Below are 25,944 nucleotides of genomic sequence, written 5' to 3' on the forward strand. Positions count from 1 at the left end.
TTGAGGGACGGAAGGAAGGACCTGAGGGCCCAAAACACTGCACGGAGCTCCAGGACGTTGATATGTAGTGATTTCTCCGTCGGGAGCCAAAGGCCTCTTGCGTGCAGATTTTTGGTGTGCGCTCCCCACCCTTCCAGGGAGGCATCCGTGGTCACTGTCTCCTGGTGGGCTGGGGTCTGGAAGTCCATGCCCGCCGTCAGATGCGCGCGGGTGCCCCACCACCGGATCGCTCATCGGAAACTCTTGTCGAGTGTGATCCTTTCCTCGAAGCTGCCCGTAGTTTGGATCCAGCGCGCGTCCAGGAACTCCTGCAACGGGCGCATCCGGAGCCTGCACAGGGGAATGAGGTAGATGCAGGAAGACATCATTCCGAGGAGGGACTTGATGGACCTCACCTTGGCCGCGTCGGCCACCAGCATCCGTTGTACCTTGCCCAGGATGGCCCTGGTCCTCTCCTCCGACGGGGAGGCCAGAAGGGACACTGTGTCGAGCCTCGCTCCCAGAAACAGTGCGTCTTGCGCGGGTACCAGGTGGGATTTGGCGTAGTTCACGGAGAATCCCAGGTCCGTGAGAAGCTGGACGGTCCTTGCCGTGTGGTCCACGGCGAGCTCCCTCGCCTTGGCTCGGATGAGCCAGTCGTCCAGGTAGGGGTAGACGTGGATCCCCTCTCGGCGCAGCTGCGCCGCCACCGGTGCAAGGCACTTGGTGAAAACCCTGGGTGCCGACCGTAGTCCGAAGGGGAGGGCTTTGAACTGGTAGTGACGCCCTTGGACCACAAACCTGAGAAATATTCGGTGCCCCCTTAGGATGGGAATATGGAAGTAGGCATCCTCCAAATCCAACGACGACAGGAAGTCTCCTTCCTCCAGCTGACCCAGGACGTGCTGGAGGGTGACCATCCTGAACTTCTGAGCCTTGATGAACTTGTTCAGACGTCGCAGGTCTAGGATGGGGCGCCATCCTCCCGTCTTCTCCTTCACGAGGAAGTATCTCGAGTAAACTCCGGAGCCCCGAAGCCTCTTTGGGACGAGTTCGATGGCGCCCTTCCTGAGCATCGCCTTCACCTCCAGGAGAAGCTGTGGGACGTGAAGCTCTTTCCTGGCCACGGGGGGGACGCGCGGGCACCTTCTTTGAAACTCGAGCACGTGGCCCCGGGCTAAGGCGTCCAACACCCAACGGTCGGTGGAGATGGACTCCCACACGCTGACGAAGCTCGCCAGCCGGCCTCCCACCGGGGTGCTTCGGTGGGGGCCCGACCCCACGGTCGGTTCAATCCTGTTTCGACGAGGCTTTGCCGCCTTGACCTCCTTGGCGACGACGGCGGGGTCCGCCCGACTTGCCCCGTCCCCTATAGGCCTCCTGAGACGACGAGCGGGCCGCTTGACGGTAGGTGGAGAAACCGCCGCCGGAACCTTTGGAGGCGCCCTTGCCTCCGCTGCTCCGAAAGGGCGGCCGTCGTTGTTGCAGAACCCCAAGGGCCCGGGCCGTCTCCGTGTCCGCTTTAATGGCCTGAAGGGAATCGTCCACCGTTTTCCCAAACAGGTTGTTCCCATCGAACGGCATGTCCAGGACTCTGGTCTGTACGTCTTGACGGAAGTCCGTAGCCTTGAGCCATCCACGCCGCCTAAGGCACACGCCGTTGCCCAACTGGCGAAATCCCATATCGGCGATGTCCGTCGCAATAGTGATGGCGTGGTCCGACGCCACCTCACCTTCCTGTAGGATCTCCAGGGCATCCGCCCTCTTGTCGTCCGGTAGGAAGTCCAGCAGGGGAGCCAGTTTGTACCATAGCTCCCTGTCGTAGCGGGCCACGATAGCCAAGGCGTTGGCCGCCTTAATCGTCGTCGCTGCAGACGAGATGACCCTGCGTCCCATAGAGTCCAATTTCTTTCCCTCGCCGTCCGGCGGGGAAGTCGATGTGGAGGCCGCACCCCCCCCGCCCGCTTTCTTCCTGGCCGCCGCGGAGACGACGGAGTCCGGGGTAGGCTGCGCCCGGAGGCACAGGGGGGCTGCGTCCGGGACCCGGTACTTCTTTTCGTACCGGTCTCTTCTAGCTGGCGTCGTGGAAGGGTTCTCAAATGTCGTCCAGTAGAGGCACCGCGAGGACCATCTTCCTCTTGGCCTCGCGCCGTTGATAAAGGAATCCTTCCTTTTTCTTCTCCTCAGGGCAAAGTTGGAAAAGTTCGGATGCCCTGGCGATCATGGAGTGGAACGATCCAATCTCGTCGGGCGGAGAAGCCCTGGTGGGAGGTGACGACGGAAGATCCTCGTCGTAGACCTCGTCGTCCGTACCCGTCGCGGCCGTGTCAGTCCCCGTATCATCCCCTCGAGTCGTGGACGGGGAGGAGGGCTGGACGGGGCGCGACGGCTGAAAAGGAGGCGGAGGGTGAATCCTTCTTTTCTTGGGAGGAGGAACGCCAGAAGGTCCCGGTTCTGGGTCCCCCGACGGGAGTGGTTCCTCCGCTGGCAACGGTAGTCTCGTCCTTATCTCCGAGCATAAGGACTGTATAGCCAACAAAATGGCCGCCGAGTTGTCTTGCGGCTATGGCAGAGGGGAATCCGACGGGCGATCAGGGGCCCCGTCGGCGCCCTCGACGATGTCGTCGTCACCCGCGTCGGGATCCATCCCGACGGGCCGGTCTTCTTCCACGCCGAAGCCGTGGCTTAAGACCTCGATCAGCTCTTCCTCCGAGGTTGAAGCCGAGTCTACGACGACACCCTGCCCCCCCTTTTTCTTCTCCGCCGGAGATTTCACGGGGGTCCTATCGATGGGCATAAAAGAGGACTCCCTCCGAGGTGGCAGGGAGACTCTGGGCCCCGATGTCGCCACCACTGGCGTAGCCTCCACAGTCTGAGCCAGGGCCGCCGCGACAGTCTCGATACAGGCCTTGGCCAGATGGATTAAGGCCTTCACCACCTTAGGTGCGCTCACCGCCTTATCCTTGAGGGGGGGGACACTGCCTCGCTCCCCCTCCGCCTTCGAGCTTGACCGGGGCCTCTCCAGGAGCTTCGCCGGGTGCTCAGCCTTCCTCTTACCCGACCCAGAGCGTTGGCTCGTGGTTGATGGTACCGGGGAGGGTGCGCCCTGCCTGGCGCCCGTAGAGCCCGACCGTTCGGCGCTCCCGGTGCCAGCAGACTCGCGGTGCTTGGCCTTGTGTTGGACCCCCGTCGCCGGGGCGTCCTCAAAGGTCTTAGAAGACTGCTCGGATTTCTTCCTCTTCTTCTCGCCGGACGGGCTCTTCCCTTCCAGCCAGTTGGCGAGACGTTGATGGCGGTCCTTCATGGTCCGCTCCGACATGTTGCCGCAAAACGCACAGTCCTTCTCCACGTGCGTTTTGTCCTCATGTAAGCAGTAAAGACAAAAGGAGTGTTCGTCCTCCTTAAAGACGTTCTGCAGCTGGCATCCAGGGCAGACCCTGAACAGCTTTCCGGGCGTCGAGCTTCCCTTCTCCTGGGCCATGTCCGGGACGGGCCTGAGAAACTTCTGGAGTCCTCCAAAAACGTAGCTCGACGAATCTTCACCCTTGAGGGGCGCAGACGAATCCGACACGGGTCCCCGTTGATCGGATGGAGAGTCGGTGGAGCTTGAGGCTCTTTTGACCGAAAAAAACGAAGTTTTTGAGAAAAAACGTGAAAAAATAGCACTAACGCTCGAGAGCAATAGCACGAGGATCCCAACACATTAACGTGCGGCATATTTCGGTGGAAGTTATATAACTGACCACTAAATACCTAAATCATGCTCGGCTTCGTACGCACTTAATTTTTTGTAAAACATTTTATTATACAAAGGTCACCCTAAATATAAAGCTTTTGTAAATATCAAGTATATATGTGTTTGGCTTGGAAAGACTTTAGCTGCAAGGAGATATAATGACTGTTAGCAGCTCAAAATTACTCAGGCGTTTTTATGGATCAGTCAGACTCAGCTTTATATTTTTTTATAAATGAAAACCAGTGCATTGAAAATAAACTGCAATAAATTGCCGCCCTAGGCCTGGGCCTAGTTGGCCTTTTTGTAAATACCCTTCTACCACCAACAACTGGTAGACACATATGAGGGAACGACAGAGAACTGGAGAAAATGAGCCACAGGAAGAGCAGACAAAGTCGTCAGGCGCCCATAACTAATCTTTGGTGTGGCAGTTTTCTATGACGGTTGGAGAAGTTCCAAAAGCTGAGACTGAGTGTGGAGCCCCACTAAGTAATGGCCAAAGGGAGCACAACACTGTTGATACAATGTCCATGCATTGCCACCCCAACATATTCCATCCTGCTGCTTTAAGAAAAGTGATTCCTTTCTTGGGACATCAGACTTCTTCTGTGTCACATTAATTTCCACCTCAGCCCACATTCAAAGTTGGGCAAAGGGTTCCAAACCAAGAGGCAAATGACAAGTACCTCCAATGGACAACTGCCCTTTTTATATATTTTGAGGTACACATTTGCGTAGGTGAGCAATTGCTTAGGTCCTTATAGCAGGCAGTGAGAGCACACAAGGATAATTGTACCATCCCATAATTTAATATAACAAGTGCCTTCATTCTTTTCTCCTCCTTATATCATTCTCTTGGTCGATGTGCCCTCCCTAAAAAAGAAAGTATACCAAAAAAACATAAAAAGAAAACCAGAAATATAGGTTCCAATGTGAACCATCACTAATAGTTAAAAAGTAGAATGATTCAAATGATGTAAACCCCTGAGTACTCATCCATGCTCTCTGTAGACACACGGGAATGTGTGCGGCCTGAGCAATACAAAAACAAAGAATGGATGCTATATCAATAAAAGTCCCTTTTTAACTCTTTTATGGTTGCTCTTAAAAGATCCTTTTTTGGATTCTTTAAGACTGCCTTGGCAATATGTAAAAGTGCCATGTTCAGGGTTAGAATGTGTAACTTTACATTGATTATTGTACATACGATATTTTTCACAAAAACATATGGACTACATTCTACATATTACACAGAATACACTTGTATCCAAGATTTGTAAGATGTTCTCCATCTTTTCAAAAAATATTCAGTGCTTTGTGTCAATTGTTGGTGTTTTCAAAATATGCCATTCTTTTTTTTAATTTTATTTTTTATTGATTTAGTTGAATTTTTACAACTTTTCAATAAACGAGATGAAACAAGGCATCAATAAAAATACTATACATAAATGATCTAAGTATAAACAATCATAAAATCATTAAACATACGCTATCAAATCCAGGCAATATCATTACACTGATCATATCATTAAAGTTGTAACATGTACAATAGCAATGCACACATAAGGTTCAATTACAGTTTGAAGGTAGAGCTTGTGGATTATTTGGTTTATCTAGTTTTAACGAGGACAAGAAATTTATAGTGGCTATTTGGATGCCCAACAAAGTAGAACCAAAGATGTAATTCCAACAAACGTTGGGTTCAAACATGGCAAAACTTGAACAATACTTATGAAAGTGTAGATGTCTAAGCGAGTTTAGCTGAGTACATTGTGTGATTAAATGAGCCAAAGTTTCAGGACATTCGACCGAGTGACAAAACCGACAATTGTTATGAGTGGAGGAAGTTAGTTTACGCGTGCATAAGAGATCTCTGGTGTCCCAGATATGCAAGCGAAAGCGCAGAATTAAGGATCTGTATTTTAGTGAAGGTGCTTTTACAAGATATTTTTGTGGAGTTCCTCTTTTATGAGGCGGAAAGCGATGGGTAGTGGCATGCTTATATGACAAGCATTTTTGATGATTCATAATCCATGAGGACTGCAATAGTTTTAATTTGGCTTTATTAGGATCGTGTAGTAAAATATCAATACTGATTTCAGCTTCAATCAGGATACTATAAACCGATAGCAGCCAATTTCGAACAAAAGAGTGGTCTGTAGAGAATATATAAGCAGAGATTGTCTTGAGTAGGTTATCAGACTGTGAAGAAAGCAAGCACTTCCTAAGGAAGGAGCATTGCTTCCAAGCAAGTACAGAAGCCAAAGACGTGAGTCCTAATTCATAGCGAAGCCACGAGATGGGTACACATGTTGGTACGTGTAAGACACTCTTCCAGAATTTGGCCTCCCATTTGTCAAGCGTAATTATAGGCAAGGGAGAACCTGCTTCAAGACCATAGAGGATAGTAGGAATTACTTTCATTTGCCAAAATTTGATAGCCGGGACTATGGAAAATTTACCGAATTTAGCAATGAGGATGCGTGTCTGGGAAATTGCACTGTGGAGTTTAGCATCGATCATAGTCATATGTTTTATGGGTTTCAAGGAAGATTCGAAAATGACACCCAAATATGTATATGATGGAACCATAGACAGTTTGACGTTGTTACCGATGAACCAGTGTTTTAATGTGTGGACCCCTTGATGGGGGTTAAACATTAACACTTGGGTCTTGGTAGTGTTGACTCTGAGTTCATTCTCTGCCACATAGCAGTCGAGGGCTACCAGCAGTTTCTGAAGGCCACGAGGAGTTTTTTGAGATTAGAACTATATCATCAGCGTAAAACAGCACTTTGATTGCAGAGCCATTCATTTTCGGTGAGTCAGAATCGATCAGTTCAAAAGCAAATTTAATATCATGGATATAATAATTAAAAATAGCAGCAGCCAGTAAGCAGCCTTGCTTAAGACCACGTGATGTTGAAATAGGTTGCGAAAGTAATCCATTTAAAGTTAGTCTGACCTGAACAAAGGTGGAAGAGTGAAAGTGATAAATGAGGTCACAGATGGTGGGGGGACAATGGTCATGTATGAGTTTTTGCATTAATCTGACTCTTGAGACTGAATCAAAGGCAGCGTGCAGATCTACAAATGCAAAGTAGACCTGCTGTTTTAAGGCAAGGGACTGGGTTTTAATGGCGTTTAACAAAAACATGTTGACAACAGTACCCATCCCTGCAACAAACCCTGTCTGAAATGGGTTACGATGGAAATGAGAAAGTGTCCAGGCAGAAAATTCAAGTAATAGGAATTTTGCAAAGATTTTGCTAGGTGAATCAAGGAGCGCGATGGGCCGATAATTCTCAGGTACGGCACGATCCCCTTTTTTGTAAATGGGGACCAGGATGGACAAATGCCAAGATGATGGAAGTTTTTTAACATGAAGAATGTGTTGGAACAAAAGAAATAATATACGCGCCCAATGGAGTAGATTGTTTTTTAACGTTATATTACTTATACCATCGGGCCCCGCGGCTCTGGAATTTTTTGCCAATTTGATATAATGGATGATAGAATCCAGATCACATTTGAGAGTCCATTTGGAAGTAGATTGCATTTGATAGTCGAACTGGTCAAAAGCTGGATCATGATAAAGACTAGAGAAGTGCCGGACCCATTGCGCTTCTTGTACCACATTTGCTTGTGCATCCAGCTGATGATTACAATTTTTGAAATTTAACAATATGCCATTCTAAATCTCTAAGAAATGCAGAGGCAGCATTAATCACATGTAATAATGGTTTACCTCCGTTTTTCAATTTCTGGACACAATGGGCCTCATTACACGGACGGCGGTAAGGGTTAACGGTCACCGTTAATGGTACCGGTGACCGTTAACCCTTACCGCCTTACTACGAGGTCCCTTTGCGGGTTGGAGAAATTAACAGGCGTTAAAAACCAACCCGCAAAGGGAACAGGGAGCTAATTACGGTACCGCAATTTGCGGTGCTGTAATTAGCACCTTCCCCATTCCCATTATGCCCTATGGGGCAAAAATGGGAATGGGAAAGGGCAATGGGGGAAGGGGGAATTACCGCCCCACCAACCTTGGAATAGGGCGGTAATTCCCCTTTCCACCAAGGCGGTGCCGGTATTTTACCGGCATGGACCAAGGTGCTAATAGCACCTTGGTCCACCGCCGTCCGTGTAATGAGGCCCAACGATGAGGCCCAATGATTTTGACATTTTTGTTACGCTCACCTGGTATCCACGGGGGCACGACACAATACTGGATGGAGGTCTAAGCGCTATCCCGGACCCCTCTCTGCTTGGTTATGTGCCAGACATTGGGTTGCTCCTATAACAGGAGAATGGAGGGTTAAGATATTGGTTCTGTGATGGGTGAACTCCCACCTCCCTCTGGTCCAAATCCCCTACCTTGAGGTTATTGCTCACCTTAGGTTTTTCTGCGTTGAACTCTCCATCCTGCGTCTCTATGCAGGGGTGCGTGGTTGGTGCAGGCATTCCATGGACCTAGTTGTTTCACTGGTCCATGTGCCCTTATGTTGGGTCCAGACTGGCTCTGATTCCGACTCTGCTTGCTGTCTGCCAGGTGAGTTATAATATCTTTTCTGTCTTTTTTCTGTCTCTTTCTTTCCCTCCGTTTTCTCTGTCTTCTCAGCGTCTTGCTCCATTACGCTGTTCCCTAACAATGTCTCTTTTTGTGTTCAGAGGCATGGTTGCGATTTCAGAGTTGCCGCGCCATTGGCAAAGACTACAGTGAGTTATTGATGTGCGAATCACTGCGCTGTTTATTGGTGTTAATTGCTAACCTGTGTTCTCTTCTCTTTGTACAGGCTGCGGTGATGTTCCGGAGTGATGAGTGATGAGCGATTGAAGCGCTGCTTGCCCAGGTAAGGGCCGCCGGAGAAGCAGATGAGCAGGAGCTGGACACAGTGAGTGTTACAGTGCAGGAGTGCAGAATAACACGAAGCGTGTTCTGCTGTTTGGGTGTGGTTTAAATAGCCCAGGTAAAGTAGTTCCAGGCCAAGTAGTTACAGGCCCAGCCACACACAAAACACTAGACCGCATGGCTTGGTTCTAAAGAACTGAGCTGTGTAATAGGCCTCCATGTTGGATTAAGGTCCAAAACTGGTATTGCTTTATTCCTGATAATGAGCCTGGCACCAAAGGTATTAGTTGTAATTTCAATTGTTATTTTGGGGTTCCATATACTCACTGCATACCCAGAATAATCCAAGCACTTGTTTACAATATGAGTTAAATTATAACATGTTTCTGCACTGCAAAACAAGACTGACCGCAGCACCCACCCCAGTTATAGAGAAACATACATGTATTATACACTTCTTAACATTACAGAATGTATATATCCATCACAACAACATCCTTTATTTCCCCAAAATAAGTATTTGTATGATATATATATATATAAAAAAAAAAAAATATATATATATATATATCCCTTCACAAATGTTCTAAACTAATTCTGCTTTGCATTAATCTCATCTCGTTCTTCCTTATCACACAATCCCACTGAGAATCTGTTCATGACCCCACCTCTACCTTCCTCAACACAGTATTGAAATAGAAATAATTTGCATTACCCCTACCTTCCTCTTCTTCCTCCCAGTTTCACATTATTAATGTGTAGCATTTCCACAACCTACCTTCTTAACATGTCACTTCCAGGCTACTAACATGTTACATTGACCCTTCCTACCTCTTCCTCATGCCAGTACACTATTAGTAATCTGTCACATTATCATTACCCCACTCTTCCTCATCACAGTCCTCAAAGATTCAAACTCTCTCTTCTACATCACAGTACCCCATTAGTGATCAATTACATGAACACTGCCGCCCTCTTCCTCGTATTGCTAACACATTAGTATTCTGTGATGTTATCCCCACCTCCATCTTAATGACGTCACTACCCCAATCATAATCCATTCCATAAGCATGGTATTACCTTCTGCTCCCTCTTCTTCATCCCACTAACCACATAGTTTGCTATGCAATTACCTCTGCCTCCCTCTTCTGCAACACAGTACTCCAATATTAGTATTTTCCATTCCTACAACCTCCCTCTTCCTCATACCAATATCCCATTATGTTACAATGCCCTCTTCCTCATCCCTTAACCGCATTAGTAATGTGTTGCATTATCACCACCTCACTCTTCCTCATCACAGTAGTCCAAAACTAAACACTCTCTCTTCCACAATCCAGTACCCCATTGTTAAGTGATTATGTATCCCCCACCTCCCTCTTCCTCATAACATGTACTTCATTAGTAGCCTTGGTCATTCCCAAAAACCTTCTTCTGTGTCAGTCCACAAACCCAACATACGCTCCAATTCTCTGGTGTACATACTGAGCACGAAAAAGCATCATTAAAAAGGTAGACTTTTAAATTGGAAAAAACACATCAAGCCCTGAACTAATATGTTTCATCAACCAACTAATATTTTACTTTAACCAAAACGCCCTCTTCCTCATGCCAGTGCCCTGTTAGTAATCTGCAACATTAGCATTACCACTCTATTTCAACCGAGTACACCAAGATTCAAACTCTCCCTTCCTCATCCTAGTACCCATAAGTGATCCATTACATAACCCTAGCTATCCGCTTCGACGTCTCAGTACCTCATTAGTAGTCTGTGTCATTCCTGCAACCTCACTCTGCCTCATACCACTACCCAAAAAAGAATATGTTACATTAATCCCACCTCTCTCTTCATTATACCAGCACTGGAAATAAAAATGACTAACGAATACTGATCTGATACATTTTCATCTTCTCCCTCTTCCTCATCACAGTACTCTTTCCTTTATCCCAGTAACCCATTAGAAATGCACCTTCCATATCTTGGAACATACCCTAAACAAATCACTCTCAGATAAGCAAAACCCCACTCTTCAATACTCTGAAATGTGCTAACAAACTAACCAATAACAACTGCAAACTACAGTCCTCCTTCCAAACTCCATCATTCAAAAAATATCTTAATAAAAGCCATCTCTTCCCAGGTATTAACAAAGACCAACAAGACTAATGTGCACACACAGATGAATGGATCTTAATGAAAATATTCTTCCTTTTTCCTGTAACAGATAAAACAAATGCCAGCTAAAACTCAAATGCATAGAAAAGAAATAAATCATTGAGCAATAAATACACGGGAGAGTAATGCACTCACTCTCCACTAAAACAATTCATAGAACATATACCTGCAAGAGAAAAAGTAACTCTCATCTTGCAAACTACAACCACCAACATAACTCTTCATCTCCATCAAAAAAGAAAAACAATGTTCAACCTCCATAAAACACAACCGACATGGATCCCATATTTTCCAAATGTAAATGTAGCTGCAAAAACAAAAACTGTTAGGTCGTCCACACCAATCTGATTGAGAAAAATCTGAACAGTCACATTCCTCGCTTGTGAATTACAAAGAAAACTGGTCTTAGAAGTAATAATTGACAATGCATTCAAACTGAAAGGAAATCTACATTTGTTTTAAACAAAATGAAAACAAAATGAAAACATAAATAACATTTATTAAAAATCTTCAAACAGAACGTAACTTCTTCAGGTTTGTTCCGGTGAATGGTGTCACACCACAAGCACAGAGCTATTTAAACAAAGATCCATTCAGCTAAGAACAAACAAATACAATAGACATAGAAACATATGGAAGTGTTTATGAAATGTGTCGCTACAGTCATTCAAATGATTAGAACAACTTCTGAAATAATATGTTCAAGTAAAAGACAAACGAAGAATGAACACTCTACAAAACATGGACTCCTCTCAAGTGCATATTCACACCATACTTCGAGGACATTTGTTATGCTGCATTTCAAGAGCAACCTTTCATTAACAAATGTCAGCAACACACCATTTTACAAATACACATTACTGTGCATAAATTGTAGTGTTAAAAGTCCAGCTCTAGAATTATAAAAACTCAATGATACTCAAATAATTGTAACAACACAAGATGTCCTGCGTCAAATAGAGAACATATAAAGTAAATATTGTAGTACTGAAGTATAACTAGAAAACACAACTAACACACTCTTTTATTTATACTGTTTCTAGCAGATTTTAACGCCATAGCTAGTGCTTTTAAAATATGTCCCTCAGTATTGGGAAATATGCCCGTCCGATCTCTCCTGTATGCAGATCATTCATACTTACTTGATCTTACTCCCGGTGGACTGCAGCAAAGACAGATATGCACATAACTACTTTAGAACTCATAATCTAAAGCAAAAACACTGTGTTTAGAAAAGGCAAAAACAAACACTCATGGTTTGTAAATGGTGCGAAAATTAGGTAGTGGACACTTTTGGTATTGAGGATTATTATTTGCAAAATATGGGCAATCAACACAAAACTGTAACCGAGAAAGCTCAAATAAGGATGGACAGCTTATAAAGATTTTATCATAAGTACAGAGAACACATTTTAAACAAATGTTTACAAAATTAAGGTGGGGACAGAGCTGTACCCGGAAGCAAGGTTTGCGGTACTCAGAATGCACAAACGTGCTTTTCTACAGAATACAATTTTAAAAAAGTTAATGGGACTCCTACTCGCACTCCAGATTGTGCTCTGCATTTGGAATTAGGCAAGTATTGTTATGAAAACACAAATGAGTGAGGATGAGAAACCAATATCCAAAATGCAATAATGGAAATTATAAACTCCCTGCGAGAAACAGATATATTTGGCATAATGAGAGCTGTGAATTATTTGTTAAGTGGAGATTAGTGTCACACAAGTGGGACCCGGGGTCCAAGCTCACCTGTCTCTCCTTAGTGGCTTTCTTTCTAAGGGAATTATCCTTTTCCTTCTTTCTTGAGGTCCGGGACTCGAAGAGATATGGGCAATTCTCCCCCGATGCCACCCTGTCGGCCTAAGAGCCGAGTGGCTGGCCTCCGGGGCCACTGCCCTGACGGTGCTTGTTTAGATGACAGACTCGGAGGAAGTTCCAGGAAGGAAGAGGAATCCAGGAAGGAAGTGTCCGGGAATTGTAGAAGGTGTCCGGAGGTAATTCAGATTCGGCGAGCACCAAAAGGGGAAGTAGCAGGGAAGGACACGGAAGGAAGGACATGGGGTAGGCTGGAAACAGGACAGCGGAAGGCAAAACAAGGGTAAGTTTGCGAGCGAAGCGCTGAGAACGGCTGGAGGCAACTGAACGTTGAGATGTGCAGGCTCAGCTGATGAGGTGAAGGGAATCTAGACCACTGCAATAGCGATCTCAGCAGTGCCGGCCATGTTGGGGGAAAGCATGGATGCCGCGAGAACATTTCTATGTTTCCAAGCAGTCCAAAAGGGGCGAATCCGGGAATTCATGACAGTATGCCCCCTCTGAAGCCCATTTCCCCTGGGTTTGCCTGGATGTTTGCAATGAAACCGGGAAATCAGACGGGGTGCATGAATGTTGGATACCGGCTCCCATGTCCGTTCACTAGGTGGATACCCTTTCCATTCCACAAGATACTGTAGACGCCCCTATCTGTACCTGGAATCACATATCCTGGCGGCTTTGTATTCCAGCTGATCATCTGCAAGAACAGGCGATGGTCGAGTCTTCTGTCTGGTTGAAGGTTGATAAGGTTTTAAGAGAGAGGAATGAAAGACGGGATGGATCTTGTTCCAGGTCTTTGGTAGACGGATCTTGAATGCCACCGGGTTGATGATCTTTGTAATAGTAAAAGGCCTGTAGAACCGGGGTGCTAATTTATTTGGGCCTAAGATGTCTAGGTAGGTAACGTGAGGATAACCAGACTCTGTCTCCTATGGTGTAAACAGGGCCCGCTCTACGTCATGCATCAGCATATCTCTTATTGATGGTTCTAGCTTCCAAAAAATGTTTTTTGAAGTTCTGATGCAGGGTACTTAAGTCCGTTATCCGAGCGTCCACGGATGGAACAGAAGTGGAATGAGGAGGGTGAGTGGGTAGCACTGATGGATGGAAACCGTAGTTGCACAAAAAGAGGCTGACCTTAGTGGTAGAATGATCAGAGTTGTTGTATGCAAATTCTGCTACAGGAAGCATCACTGACCAATCATCCTGGACCTAGGAGGAAAAGCAACGTAAATATTGTTCAATGGTTTGGTTCACCCTTTCTGTGATGCCATTAGTCTGGGGATTGTACCCAGAAGACAGTGCTCTTTCAATGCCTAACAGGTGGCACAGCTGTAGTGAAAAGGGAAAACCGCACCCCCCCTGGGGCCAGCCAAAGGTGTTTAAAGCTCCCGTTCCTACCCCGCGGCTCCCGCAATCAATGAATCTAGGCACCTAGATACGCGCAATTTGGTGATGGGCCACAAAAATTGACTCCATTTGTAGCAGCTTGGTTGTAATTATGAAACATTGCCTCGTGACAAATCTATATCCAAGTGTACTTCTGTAATAATAGAGGTGTGCATTACGGGCCTACAATTTAAATGTTGTCTTACTACTGGAAAATCTAACATGTGCACAGTTTCTACCTTTTGTGATTTAAAGAACACCATTCTCCAGGCGGCATGCCTGCCATATACAATATTAGTTTTAGATGCAAACACCATACTACCATCCGGCAGTAGCTGTTTCGTTGTACAATTGTATGAAATGCATTTAGTCAAGTTATAGTCCACAAAGGTTCTTGGGGCAGAAAAAACATGAAACATCAAACAAATTGTTGGATCCATTCACTGAAACATTTGTGCGTAGGATTTCGTAAGCACCAGTCATATGGGTCAGTGACAAAAGGTGTCCGACAATGTGCCAAGCCAGTACTTTAGCAGTTCCATGTGGATACTCATTTGTAGCGCTTTTCTCACAGGTTGCGGTGCGATTGTTATCATCACGCAGGACTGGAGCATCAGGTGTAGTGCATGTGATTCTCAGAGTCCATGTAGCATCTTGCATCAACCCATTATTTACAGAGAAAGCATTTGCTTGGCAGATCAGAAGCACTCACAGCAAGGCAAGTCCCATCCTCGTCATGTAGCCATACGTTTGTGGTGTGAGCCTAGTAGCAGGGATATAAACAGGCATGTCAGAATTCTGTAATAGCACAACATACGTACTTCCAACACCTTGACTCAACACTTCCCAAGCCTCAGGCTTTTTGTTTGGATGGTGTACGCACACCTTTTTCTCTGTGCTACCGAAGCCTCCCTCACCCCTCAGCATGGTGTCTGGGGCTTGTTTACTTTCAATCACTTGGGGAACAACTGCTTGCTCACAAATCAATTGTGCAATTCGGTCGTATTTGGTTAATGGTACCTCAGATGCACTAGCATTATGTAAAAATACCGAAACAATCCCTCGATAATCAGGATCAATCACACCTCCCAAAATGTCAATGCCTTTTTTCGCCAGGCTGGTTCGTGTAGCAATGTGTCCATAAGTGCCAGCCGGCAATTTGATGCCAATACCCAGCGATATGGATTTGGTCTGCACCGCTGGTATAACATCATCTTCATAGGTAGATAAATCAAGTCCAATGCTGCCCGCAGTAGCTTGTACAGGAGCTTTGCTTCTTTGTCTGTTTTCCACACAATGAGAGTCTTTGTGGATTCCACCTTCTCGCTTGTCAGTCTCACAAAGTGTTTCTGCCGGTTTCCCAATGGACGATTGTTCAGTTCAAACAGTGCTTGTGACAGGTGTTTGGACCACCCCTTGAGAGTGTGAGTCTTGGTCAGTTTCTTTATTTGTTGCTTGAGCAGCCCATTGCTGTGCTCCACCAGAGCAGAAGCTTCAGGATACCAACTGATGTGCAGTGTCCATTTGATGCCTTGCTCTAGCGCCCAGTTCTGCACATTATGTCCGGCAAAGTGGCTGCCTTGATCTGATTGAATTTCATCCAGAATGCCATAGTGCTTGATGAGATATTCCATTCCTTGCAAGGTAGCCCATTGATCTGCATGGGCAACTGGATAGGCTAACAGCAGTCCAGAATATGTGTCGACCATGGTCATCACATAATGCTTCCCATTTTCGGGTGGCAAAGGGCCAATGTAGTCGACTTGCCATACGCTAGCAGCTCACCTCTTCTCAAAGGGGCTTGAGTCTTCCTATCCAGTGGATAGTGCTTCACTCCGCAGAACACAGAACATTGAGAGGCAGCTTTCATGGCATGATCCATGGTAATGGGCAATTGTCTCCTCTTAGTCCATTCATAGGTTCCTATTTGCCCTAGATGCCCTGAGGTTTGGTGTGCCCCATCCGCCATTCCTTGCAATACCTCAGCTTCTTCAGGTGTTGTCACTGGTCGAATCTTTGGCATTCGATCCACTTCATTGTTGAACAGGGCAGCCAGTGAGGTGTCAGGGGGCATGTGTGCATCGACATGCCCAATGCATATTTTGCACCTCTCACCTTTGAGCCACATCTCTTCCCAGATGTCCGCCCCCCAGATCAGAGTGTTTTTGATCTGCCAGCTGTCTCTTCTCCATGCCGGTGCCCAATGCGTCAGGCCTTGATATGTGGCCCAACTGTCCGTGTATATGTATGCAGTCTCTGTCTCTTTCATCTGCTCAATCACGGAGGCCACCGCCTGCAGTTCTGCATATTGACTGGATCCTCCCACACCCTATCTCATCAGCAGTGTTTCTCGGTGGGGCTGGAATGCAACAGCTTGCCAGTGTCTTTGCCCTTTATCATACTTTGCCGTGCCGTCCATGAACCATGCAAATATTGTTCTTCCTCCGTAAATGTATCATAGGTGGGCGCAACTTTAAAGGGAGATTCTGGCAACGCAACTGGGGTGTTCGTTTCAGGCATTGCTTCAGGATCCACTGCCTCCAGCATTTGTTCTTGCAGTCTGGAAACCCCTGAGTGGCCAGCTTTCGCACGTTGCTGTAAATACCATTTCCATTTGACATGAGTGGCGTCTTGCGCCCTGCCACTCTTTCTGCTCGCCGCAGTGTCGCGCACCCAGCCCATGATCGGAATTTGTATGCAAATTGTCACTGGTTGCTCGCCTGTGATTCTTTCAGTCTCAACTAGAGCCCAGTACACTGCAACAACTTGCTTTTCAAGCGGAGTATATCTTGTCATTGGATCTGTGAGTTTACTTGACCAAAAACCTTGCAGCACTCTTTTCTGTCCTTGCCTTTGCCACAAGCTCCACACAGCAACATCATTGTAGACAATAATTTCCAGTTCAAAAGGATAATTTTTCGTCATGGGGCCCAGCGTGATGTAATTTTGCAAAGCGTCCTTAGCCTGCTGAAAGAGAGACTGTTGATCTAGGCCCCATGTAAATTCATGTTTCTTTCTGGTGACTTTGTAGATGGGTTTCAGTATAAGGCTTAAATGAGGTATGTGATTTCTCCAAAAACCCATTAACCCAATGAATCTTTGTGCCTCTTTTTTATTTGCTGTTGGACTCATCTGTTGAACCATATCAATCACAGGTTCAGGAATCTTCTTAACGGAACCAGACCAGATTGCACCTAAAAATGTCACCTGTTGAGCGGGCGCCTGTACTTTCTTGGGATTTATGGCCCACCACCGGTTTTGCATGTGTGTGATCAACTTTTCTGCAGCTTTTTCCACATGTTCTTTCTCAACACTGGTTAGCATAATGTCATCAATATAGTGGGCAGCATTCACATCATCCAACTGCACCATCTTCAAGTCTCTTGCAATCAATCCATGACACAGAGTGGGACTATGCAAATACCGCTGGGGCAATTTAGTAAATGTAAATTGTCTGTCACCCCAAGTTATAGTAAATTGGTCTTGTGATTCAGCGTCAATATCAATGGAGAAAAATGCATTGGCCAAGTCAAGGACCACATGCCATTCACCTACTTCTCTCGGAAAGTTTTCAATCAGAGTAATGATGTCTGGCACCGCCACAGCTAAAGGTGGCACCTTCTTGTTCAAGGCACGAAAATCAATTGTTAGGCGCCACGCCCCATCTGGGCGGCGCATAGGCCAGACCGGAGAGTTGAATGGACTGATATGCCAGCTTTCGCCAATGACTCAATGGTTTCACCAATCTCTTTGTGCCCTCTTGGCAGCCTGTACTGTTTCACGCACACTGGCTCAGCAGGAGGAGGTAAATGCAAGGGAGACCATTTTGCATGTCCAACCACCACGGGGTTGACTGCTCTTACATGGATTTGCCAATTGCCAAACACAAATTCACCCAAATCTGTTGTCACACTCTTTCCCAACAACACATCCATCCCTAGTATGTACTTGGGTATGTCTGCAATCAGGACATTTGCTGTGAAGGGAAATCCCCCGCCAATTGACATCTTTATATTAAAGGCTTTTGCAACAGTTTCTGCTCCCCCATAACCATTGACCAAAACTCTGGGACCAGATCATTTATTGGGATTGCCATTTAGAATGGTTACCTCAGCTCCCGTATCTAATAGAGCCAAAACCTGTTTCACTTTGTCATTCAAATACAATGCAAGTGGCACAAAAGGGCGTCTGTCTCTGGGACTGGTTCTCTTTATTAACCGTACCTCAAAGACAGAGCCAGGCCTTCAATCAAAAATGGGGTCTGGGACCTCCCATTTGTCCTTTGCCAATTCAGGGTACACTTTTGCCCGCACTTTGGGCTTCAACACCTCTTCCTCAGGGGGTGCAGTAGGGTTAGTTTTCCCTTGCCTTCACTTCTGTAATTTTTTTTCCATTTCTCAAGCAGCACAGGTGTGGGTTTACCATCTATCTCTTCCTTTGGAATCCCTGTTTTTATCAGGTCTGCCCACATTTGCCTTGCTGTCAGCTTTCTCTTTAGACTTTGCATTTTTGCCAAACTTTTTCTCTGAATCATTACTCGCAGCCACTAGGCGCGCGGCTTTGTGCACATCCAGCCCTTCTAATTGGCCCAGTAACAGTGCAACCTCACCAATTGCTTTACCTTGCGCTGGACCCAGAAATGAAAGCAATGCTCCTTTCATATGACCAGGGGCATTTTGCAATAAGCGCGCACGCATTCCTGCCATAAACATCTCCATATTGGGTCCTGCAAAATTTCCACTGTACATCGTGCACTGTAACCCCATCTCTCTAAGCTGTTCTGTCGCTTCGGGCAGTGTGTTCCAGGGCCCCCACACTTCTTCCATATCCATCAGACTTGCATACAAGGTTACTAATGCAGTCTGAAGCCAATTAAACAAGGAATGTGACCCCTGCTGCCCTAGCGCGCTGCACAACATCTGTCCCAGCATTACATTAGTAGTGATTGAACCCATCTTCAATAATTCTTCTGGTGTTAAGAAGATGCCATTGCTGCCGGTATCCCACAATCTCAAATACCACTTCAAAATTAGTTCACCTGCTCTTTTTCTAAAAACGTGGCAATGTCTAAAAGCTCTGTCTGTGTATAATCACAGACAATTCTAGTATTCTGAATATTTCCACCGCCAGCATGGCCTTTTGATTTGTTAGTGATTAATGGCCGCGCGGGATAAACACCTTTCTTTGGAGCACATTCCAGCTCCTCTCCCTCAGAACAGTCTAGCTCTGCAAGTCTGACTTCAACAGGTTTGTCCCAGTCAAATGTCTGTTCGGTTTCACTATCGCTAACCTCGCCAGACCACAAATTTGCATCCCATGTATTTTTCAAAATGAATGCTCAAATTCTTATCCTTCACGGATTGCCTTGCCGCTGTCTGCGCTTGTGCGTGGCTACACACACAGTTAAAGAGGCACATCTATCCTCCATCTGATCAGCCCGCTTAACGGATGATTCCCGGGTTTCCCTCATTATAATTTGCTGCTCTTGGAGCAGGGTAATCTCATCAGTTAATTTCCGAATCTGTGCATCTTTAAGCAATTCCTTCTCATGCAACTTCCTGAGTGCCTGCAGGAAAAACCAGCCCACGTTACCTGCTGTTTTTTTCTCCCTTCAACATTTCCCAAGCGGTAAACTCTCCAGACACTCACTAATTACTGCCGGGGAAACATCATTTTCAAGCATATCCCATGCTCTCGGCGCAGAGTACCGATGCAAAATGTCTGCCACACCCGACCATGCATTTGTTGCCGGCCACCCTGGAATGTGACAGAGTGCACTATTCCCTTCATTGCATTCATCCTTCCCCTGTTTCTTCCAGAAAGGCATTGTGCTCGCAAGTCCTGCCGACTATGCCAAATGTAGTGAAAAGGGTAAACCGCACCCCCCTGGGGCCTGCCCTTAGTGCAATATTACTCTTAATCACCTTCCCTCACAAGTAAGAACCTATGCAAGACACAGTGAACTCAGTCTGGAAGAAAGCCACACACTCAGAAGATTTTATGCTTGCATGTATTTACTACATAAACTAATTAGAATCAAGCAGCAGTTTTCAATAGTATGGGAATTAAAGTGCAAGCTGAGTAATACAAATTATCAGTCACGGATGAATATGCAATTATTCTTACGCTCCTAGGAATCGTTGATGCTGATACGATAGAATCACACCCAGGGCCCACGTCACTCAGTGCCCGGCACCAGTCAGGGACTGGCCTAGCCCCCGAAAGCCTGCACCCGAACGGGAAAGTGATGCCAGGAGCCTCTACCCTTTAGTGCTGGCTGGTTGTCCAGGCGCTGTTTTTCTTTGTTTGTGCGTATCTCAAACAGCCCAGGAAGAGTCCTCCCCTAACTGTCCCAGGTATAGATCTCTTATTAGGGGTTGCATGTCAATCACTATGATGTATCAGCTCTTCCAGAATCTTCTGGGCCAAACCTACCATGCAGCAAAACAGGTTTTTGACTGGAAAGTTACTGCCAGTCTTGGCTCTTAGGCTCCGTGTACGTTGTTGTGGGAAGCGCCTTTTACATTCCTGTATTATCAGTGCACCTGACTCGCAGAGCGCAGAAGGGAATGGCCGTGCCTGGATCCTAAAAGCTGCACAGGGCTTCTTACAAAACTAGATGTTTATGTCTCAAGAAGGTCCTTCGCAGTTAACCCCTCGCAAGCATGCTTGATCACTCAGTTCGAGAGACCTGGCTGGTTCAGCATTTTCCTCCACACTTCGAATAAGCTCTAAATACACACAAGATAGCTCAGTAGGTTAACGCAAGTGCAGGTTACTGCAAGTGCCTAGATGCTTTTCACGACAACAGCTATGACCAAAACCGGGAGGTATATTGGATACCTCTGTCAGAAACTATTTTGGAAGGCAATCCATGCAACCTGAAGATCTCCATCATGAAGGTGTTTGCCATTTCCTTGGCATTGGGCAATTTAGGTAGCAGAGTAAAATGAGCCATGTGAGAGTACATATCGATGGTAACCATAGTGCAGGTATATCCTCTTGAAGGAGGCAGTTCCACTAGAAAATCAGTGGCTATCATCTCCCAGGGACGAGTAGATCGTTCTGACTGTAGTAGGAGTCCAGCTGGTTTCCTGTTATCGTATTTATTTTTAGCACATATAGTACAAGCATGGATATATATGGTTATCTCCTGTTGCATCTTTGGCCACCAAAACTGTCTTTGTATGGTTTGCATAGTAGTCTTAATGCCCCGATGACCGGAAAAACAAGTGTCATGGCAGAGGCGGATTATCTTATTCTTGAGTTCCTGTGAAGGGATTGCCAAGGCTGTGTCCTTGAAGAGATATCTGTTTCAATATTGTAAGGACCAATGGTTGGAGTTATTATAGTCTTCCCATAATTCAGATGTTGGATTGGCTATTTTGATATGGTCCAGCAAAGTGTCAGCTTGGGCTATAAACACCCTTTCAGGAAACATCTTGGGCAGTGATGGAGTCTCCTCTGATATATAATCTGGACGTCGGGATAAGGCATAAGCTATGATATTAGACTGACCAGGAATGTGGCAAATCTGGAACTGAGCCAAGAAATAAGCCCATCGTGCCTGATGACTATTTCTACATTCCATGGTCTGAAGTACTTGTACATACTTATGATCTGTTCGAACTTGTACTGGAAATCTGGCGCCTAGTAGGAGATGACGCCATTCCATAAAGGCTTGTCTGATAGCCAGTAGTTCCTTTTCAAGAACCGAATAGTGAACTTCTCTAGGATTCAGTGTTCTTGAAAGATAAGCAATTGGATGTTCACCATGGTCCTCTTGCTCCTGTTTCAAAACGGCACCTATGGCATATTAAGATGCATCTGTTTCTACCAGGAAGGGTTTAGTTGCATCATGTTGGCACAGGATGGGTTCTTGTGTGAACTGTTCCTTTAGTGTCAGACTTCTTGAGCTTCTTCTCATTTGAAGGCGATATCCTTCTTTAGGAGAGAGATAATGGGTCGCACCACCAAGGAGAATGCAAGTATGAATTTTGCGATAAAAGTTTGCCAGCCCCAGGAAGGATTGTATTTGTTTAATTTTTGTGGTGTGGGCCAGGATGTAATGGCCATGATCTTGGATGGATCCATAGAAATACCATGAGGGCTTATAATGAAACCCAGATAGCGTACAGAAGAAGCATGGAAAATGCATTTCTCTGGCTTCGCAAATAGATGGTGTTCCCGTAGGCTGTTTAGGACCTGTGATACATGCACCTTATGTGAGGCTAAGTCTTTTGAAAAGATCAGAATATCATCCAAATAGAAGATAACAAACAAGGAAAGCATGTCTAAGAACACTCTTTCCATAAAACATTGAAAAAGAGCTGGTGCATTTGACAGCCCGAATGGCATAACCAAGTATTCGAAATGGCCAAAGGGCTTTCGAAATTCAGTTTTGTACTCGTCATCCTTCCTCATGCGAATAAAGTGATATGCTCCTCTCAAGTCAAGTTTGGTGAAAAGCACTGCTCCCCTCAATGCTTGAAGAATATTGGGAATGAGATGCAAAGGATAACGATCCTTCTTGGTGCACTGATTGAGACCTCTGTAGTCCAAACATGGGCGAAGTTCTTGGGTATCTTTCTTGGGTACATAAAACAAGGAAGCCCCGGCCGGAGATTTGGAAGGTCAAATGGTACCATTGGCTAGGTTAGTATCCAATTATTCATGAAGGGCCTTCTTTTCTGGTTCCGACAGGATAAACATCCGGCCAAAGGGTATGATTGCGTCTTTATCTGTCTCAATGGCACAATCCTCAGGCCTATGAGGGGGCAAAGATTGGACTATATCCGAGGAGAATATGTCAGAGAATTGGTTGTACTCTTCAGGTACCTGGTGAATATTCGCGATAGTCACTTGGTTTGAGTTTTCGAGTATGGTATTGGTGGATTTCACAACTGGAGTGTTCCTGCAGAGGCATTATGACAGACAAAATTCTGAGCCTAAGAACAAAGATCCAGCAGTCCAGTTAATGTAAGTATTGTGTTGTTGTAACCAGGGCATACCCAACACCACTGGGTAGTGGGGCGTCTTTATTATGTCAAATTGAAGTTGTTCCTGATGATTTTTTATTGTCAACATGACCTGCGTTGTTTGTTGGGTGATGGGACCGGATGACAATGGTCGTCCATCAATGCCCTCGACTGCTTGAATCAGCTCTTTGTTTTCTCTTGGAATGTGATGTTGCTGGGCCCAGTTGTCGTCAAGAAAAATGCCCATGGCACCACAATCTACTAGAGCCAGGACGGCAAAGCAATCTCCAGTGTGGGCAGATAAGGTGACCTGGAGAATGACCAAAGACAACCTTTGAGCTGGTTCCAATGAGGCCAAAAATGTGGAGCGTGTATCACTCTCCCGAAACTGGGCTCCATTCAGGATAGGGAGCTGGTGTTTCCCATATGCTGTGGCGGAGCAATGGGACAATTTTGGACTAGATGTTTGTCTGAAGCGCAGTACATGCACAAACCGCTGTCTACTCGGCATGTCCTTTCTTGAGGAGTTAAGGGTCCTCACAAATTCCAGATTTGCATGGGTTCAGAATCTGAGGTAGAAGACCGAGGTGGTTCACTTGTGCTTGGGTATACCGGTGTGGGTTTCAATTGAGGGCGTTGTACTCTCCTTTTTTCATCCTTCATCTCTTGAATGCGGAAGTCAATCTATAATGATAAATACAGAAGAGCCTGGAAGTAGACAGGGTGGGCTACCATAGCGAGTTCTTACGTGATTTCCTCATTTAAACCTTTCCTGAATATGGAAAAACAGGCTTCCTAGGACCAATCAGCCTCCTTTACTAGCTGTTTGAATCTTGTCACATATGTCAACATATCCTGGTTCCCTTGTTGAAACTCTAACAATCTCTCCTGAGACGAAAAGACCTGATCAGGACGGTCAAACATTGTCTTGAAGGCTGCCAGGAATACCTCATAGTTATCCAGGAGGGCATCACTGGCAGATACCAGAGGGGGGACCCAGGACATGGCATTCCCAACAAGATAGGAAATTATAAAGCCCACCTTGGCTCGTGGAGTATAAAAATAGTAAGGCTTAAAGGTAAAATGAACCATGCAAGAATCCAGAAAGGCTTGCAGTGTTTTGGGCCCCGCATCATATTGCTCCACGATGCCACCTACTGCCGCACTTTCCTGAAAGGCTGAATCCCTGGACATAACCAACTGCCTGAAGGCTGCTGTTTCTGCCTTTAAGTTTTGTACTTCTGTGGATAGCTCCTGCATACCTCGGAGCAGATCTTGCATAGAAGGGTCCATATTAACTGTAATCTGGTGGTGCCTGAAACTGTCACGCAAGTGGGAACCGGGGTCCAAGCTCACCTGTCTCTCCTTAGTGGATTTCTTGTTAAGGGAAGGATCCTTTTCCTTCTTTCTTGAGGTCTGGGACTCGAAGAGATATGGGCGAGTCTCCCTGATGCCACCCTGCTGGCCTAAGAGCCGAGCGGGCTGGCCTCCAGGGCCACTGCCCTGACAGTGCTTGTTTAGATGACATACTCGGAGGAAGTTCCAGGAAGGATGAGGAATCAAGGAAGGAAGTGTCCGGGAATTGTAGAAGGAATCCGGAGGTAATGCAGATTCATCGAGAACCAAAAGGGGAAGCAGCAGGGAAGGACAAGGAAGGAAGGACATGGGGTAGGCTGGAAACAGGACCGCGGGAAGGCAAAACAAGGGTAAGTTTGCGGGAGAAGCGCTGAGAACGGCTCGAGGCAACATTGAGAGAGCGGCGCATATCAGCTGATGAGGTGAAGGGAAACTAGACCGCTGCAATAGCGATCTCAGCAGTGGTGGCCATGTTGGCGGAAACATGGATGCCGCGAGATGATTTCTGCGTTTCCAAGCTGTCCAAAAGGGGCAAATCTGGGAATTCATGACAACTAGTATATGTGAATATATTGAACCAAACTACTTATGTCAACCTAAAATCTGTTTCAGAGCAAAGAACCCTATACGTTCATTTGGAAAAAGATAAGAGAACAGCATGCAGCTTGGAATCCCTAAGGTTCTATTCCGCTTTACGGGTGTACACTGTGAAAGGGGGGGATATGTGTAACATTCAGTCTACTGAATTTAGAAGAATAGTTTTGATGACCTGCCTAAAGGTGCTTCCCCTAAGTGCACATATTAAATGGGACGGGCAAGAAATTACTATACTTGATTTTGTGATATGGATCATTTTGTACTGATCTGTAATTGCTTTCTGGGACTGCATAAGAAACTGCTTAAGCCACATTCTATCTGGAATAACATTAGGAGTAACAGGGAGGCAATATGGTATATTATTGTGACCGATTGACTTCTGACTTGCAGAAGTACAATGTTGAGTAGAGGTTAAAATGCCCACTCAGCCCTCATACTTCCACAAGCCAAGAGCCAATACAATCATAAAGATAAAACAGACACTGTCAAGCGATATAATTCCTTTGCCTGTTGTAGTTATATGGGCTGTGCAAAGGCTATAATATTAAGTGGGGGTGTGAATGTGGTTCAGTAGCAACCCAAACAACCAAGTATGACAATCCAAAATAAAGGACTGTTCAATCAATTTTCTATACACAGATATACTTTAAGCAGACACACCATGTACAATACTAACATGAAAAACAAAACACAAAACCCACCACTAAGGAAAGAGCACAGAATAAGCAAATGTGATAATGCATCACTCTGAGTAATGAATCAGGGGTGAAAGGCAAGCAAAAGCAACAATGTTCTTGAAAAAGGATTTGTACTTGTGAGAAATAAGGGTTCAATATTACTAACCAATCTCTATGTACCAAAAATGTACCAAGGGGACAGTTAGCAGTCAATAGTACCTCCTTTGCAGTTCTTGGTGGTTTGGTTGTGCCGATTTAGATTTCTTGGCGCTGTGCGAAGGTCGGGAGAGAGCAAGAGGCAACAACGGATGGTCCTGCTGGTTCAAATGTGTAGAACAGTTCTTGAAACAAAGACTGATATGCAAATTAATATTTCCCATCTG

This window comes from Ambystoma mexicanum, chromosome 4p (assembly GCF_040938575.1).
Source record: "Ambystoma mexicanum isolate Mex_15411 chromosome 4p, UKY_AmexF1_1, whole genome shotgun sequence".
In the NCBI taxonomy this organism is placed as follows: domain Eukaryota; kingdom Metazoa; phylum Chordata; class Amphibia; order Caudata; family Ambystomatidae; genus Ambystoma; species Ambystoma mexicanum.